Raw genomic sequence first — 3,895 nt, 5'->3', positions numbered from 1 at the left:
CCAATTTTTTACTAAGTCAGGGGCCATAACTCCTACATGACTGGATGAATCCAGACACGAAACCCCAGGTGCACAACTGCACATGCTGACCAACATTCCTGTAAACTTTGGTGACTCTAGGTCAAATACTTTTGGAGGTATGCGCGACACAACATTAAAATGACCAATTTTTTACTAAGTCAGGGGCCATAACTCCAACATGACTGGATGAATCCGGACGCGAAACCCCAGGTGCACAACTACACATGCTGACCAACATGCCTGTAAAGTTTTGTGACTCTAGGTCATATACTTTTGGAGCTAGGCGCGACACAACATTAAAATGACCAATTTTTACAAAGTAAGGGGCCATAACTTCTACATGACTGAATGAATCCGGATGCGAAACCCCAGGTGCACAACTACACATGCTGACCAACATTCCTGTAAAGTTTTGTGACTCTACGTCAAATACTTTCAGAGCTACGCGCGACACAACATTTTCGGAAGGACGGACGGACGGACGGAAGGACGGAAGGACGGACGGACAAGAGAAAATCTATATGCCCCCCCCCCCCGCCCCAAAGTGGTGGGGGCATAAAAACAGAAGGAAATATTGCTTGCTTCATTTTGATAGCACGCTGGATCGCCGCCGTGCTTGCATAAAAATGATTCCGGAGCCCCTCTGCTACGTTATCAATTCCATATATCACCGCTACATCCTATTATATGTTCAGTGCAAAGCATTATAGTTTGAATCAACATTCAAATAAAGAAATTCTATAACGGTTGTTGCATATGTCTGAATAGATACTGCTACTATTTAGCTCCGAATCCTGTGGGAGTGACTTCCGGTTGAACATCATATGGGCGCGTTTTAAGATGTGTCTTTCAACTACAAATCTTACTTCCTTGGAATCTGCTGCAGACACTAACGAGCATGACACCTGGTTCATCAGACGTGAATCGGAATCTGCGATACAGGTATTTGGAAACATTGTGATTTTTTAAAAGTAGCCTAAATGAAATGTTTCCACTGTTGCCATATACGACAGTCTCGTTGCTATGAGATGAATGGTTTACCACTTCCGCTGCCTGGTTTACGGTATCAACGTCAGATCTCCTGTGTAACTGTTTAATACGACCAAATCCAGCGTCAGTCAGGCACAGTCCTGTACAAATATATAAATAAAGAATTTGTAATCCGGGGATTTTCGACTTTCTTCTCATAATTTTTGATGGTCATTCTAGCCGTGGTGGGTCATTATATGAACATGATGAATAATAGTACTTTACGGTACCAGAATGTTTGTTTTTTTAAATATTACCTAGTGTTTTTCAGGTAGCTGCATCATGAACATATGTGATCTGTGATAACACTCCAGCTGTAATATCAAAGTACGTAACGTAACGGCTTTTATTTTAACCTTAAACGGGACCCAGATAACAAACGGTGTTAAAAAGTTATTTTTATCAAGAACTCCTATGAACTTATTCATTTCTATTATTTAAAAAGAAGAAATATGCGCTGTTTTTACGGTGGTATCTTTAGGACATGCATTTTTTGATCTTTAATTATTTCGTTCGCACGACATATTATCTCGTGCGCAGGACATCTTATCTCGTGCTCTCATGATAAGATGTCGTGCGTCCGAGATAAGGTATCGTGCACACGAGAAAAGATGCCGAGAGCTCGAGATAAGATGTCGTGCGCACGAGATAAGGTGTAGAACGCTTGAAATAAGATGTCGGGTGTTCGAGATAAGATGTCGTTCGCACAAGAAGAGCTGTACAGCGCACGGGATAAGATGGCGTGTGCACGGTGCCGAGCGCTCGAGATAAAATGTTGTGTGCTCGAGTTAAGATGTCGTGCGCACGATTTATTCTAAAAATATTTAAAATATTCGAATGTCCTAAACATTCCACCGTATTTTTATCTGAGAATTGCATACAAACCAGGAAAAATTATCAGCATTTATTCTGCATTCGTCCTCTTCCGCTGAAAACTGCTGAATGCGTGGTCTTACATCGATATAACTGAGTCGGGTCCATGTGAATGTTGCTCATCTACACCTGGAAGTATAAAGGTAATACGGCGGTACTTATTGGATCGTGAAACTTGTCCTTTGAAAAATGTAATGCGGTCACATGATTTCAAATTTACTGTTTATTTTGACAGCTACTTAAATGTGCCTCTGTGATGTAGATGATGATGTACTACTGTTGTGGTGACTTTGATAAAAGCTATAGAGGTGTGCATTATACAGAAAGCTTAGATGTAGATTTCATTCTATGGCAACAGAGAACCCTGACATGATAGACTGGAACTCTGACTTACTGTTATTGCTGTTAAACGACATTTTAAAAGCTAATGCCAAGGCATTCAGTGTGTACGAGGCATGAGGCTTATCACGCTTGAGTAAAAAAATATTTCTTGTATATACAATACATTTTACTTACCTTGAAAGTATCTTTTATACCATTTCTTCACGCTACGGAATTCCGTTAGGGCCATCGCCTTTGTATGTGTTGATCTGAAACGCGATACTCGATAGTACGATGATGAAAACGCGGAATCACGAAACTACGATAACGAAAACGCGACAACACGATGATGATAACGCGATACTACGATTACGAAAACGCGATAATACGATAGTACGATGCTGATAATGCGATATACTATCGCGTTTTCACCATCGTACCGCCGCGTTTTCACCATCGTAATATCGTGATATCGCGTTTTCGTTATCGTAGTATCGTACTATCGCGTTATCACCACCGTACTGTCGCGTTATCACCATCGTATTGACGCGTTATCATCATAGTACTGTCGCGTTATCACCATCGTACTATCGCGTTATCCCCATCGCACTGTCGCGTTATCATTATCGCACTATTGTACTAATTTATGAATCAGAATTAGCCTAATGTTTCACTTCGTAATCTCACTCTGGGTCAGACATTTTGTCACATTGAGGGGAAATGTTTCTATACGCATGAGCACTGGAAGGCGATAGTACGATGCTGATAACGCGATAGTACGATGGTGATAACGCGACAGTACGATGGTGATAACGCGAAAGTACGATGATGAAAACGCGATAGCACGATGATGAAAACGCGATAGTCCGATACCACGATAACGAAAATGCGATATCACGATATTACGATGGTGAAAACGCGACAGTACGATGGTGAAAACGCGATAGTATATCGCATTATCATCATCGTGCTATCATATCATCACGTTTTCGTTATCGTGGTATCGCGTTATCATCATCGTGTTGTCGCGTTTTCGTTATCGTTGTTTCGTAATTTCGCGTATCGCGTTTCAGAACAACACATTCAAGGTGATGGCCCTAACGGAATTCCGTAGAAAACACGATAGTTTATCGCATTATCATCATCGTAAGTAGTGTGTTTGTGAGAGATCCGCAATCTCAGGAGCATGAGCGGAGCGGATCAGATCAGATCGGATCGGATTGGGATCGGATCAGGTTGCGTAATCAATTAATTACTTAATTAGTTAATTAGGAGAGATTGCATCATCGGGGGTGTTAATTACAAATCGGGAGATTTTATCTCATTTCCTGAGGGGAGAGAAAGTGTATTGAGAGGGATTAGGTGTTTTTGGCCACTGCTTATCTGTATCAATTAATTATAGGTAATTAGTAACAATTTTGTTAGATGAAAAGTGCTCACACAAGCGAACTCAATTAAATGATATGTTCATTTTATCGGCTGACTTTGTGAGTGACGGATTCCACGGAGAACTTTCTTGATATCATTCAGAAATCTGACAAGACTGTAGACATTTAAAATGTGAATTTGGATTTCAGAAAAGAAAATTCACATGTTGCCTTAAGGATGTTTCCTAAACGAACTAATTATTCACAACGCTGTTAAATATGCA

The 3,895-nt window shown here is 40.6% G+C and overlaps 1 long non-coding RNA gene across 1 annotated transcript; it reads right to left on the bottom strand.

Moving 5' to 3' along the window:
- Nucleotides 1-587: 587 nt before the first annotated feature.
- Nucleotides 588-2,576, bottom strand: LOC128553609 (uncharacterized). Its single transcript, XR_008369392.1, has 3 exons — nucleotides 2,440-2,576; nucleotides 1,936-2,052; nucleotides 588-1,151 (listed from the first exon to the last, which is right to left on the bottom strand). It is a non-coding gene; the product is annotated as an uncharacterized LOC128553609 (long non-coding RNA).
- Between the last annotated feature and the right edge of the window lie 1,319 nt (nucleotides 2,577-3,895).

Source organism: Mercenaria mercenaria, unplaced genomic scaffold (genome assembly GCF_021730395.1).
Source record: "Mercenaria mercenaria strain notata unplaced genomic scaffold, MADL_Memer_1 contig_4099, whole genome shotgun sequence".
NCBI lineage: Eukaryota > Metazoa > Mollusca > Bivalvia > Venerida > Veneridae > Mercenaria > Mercenaria mercenaria.
Note: the sequence above shows the minus strand (reverse complement) of the source record. Positions and strands in the feature narration are given on the sequence as shown.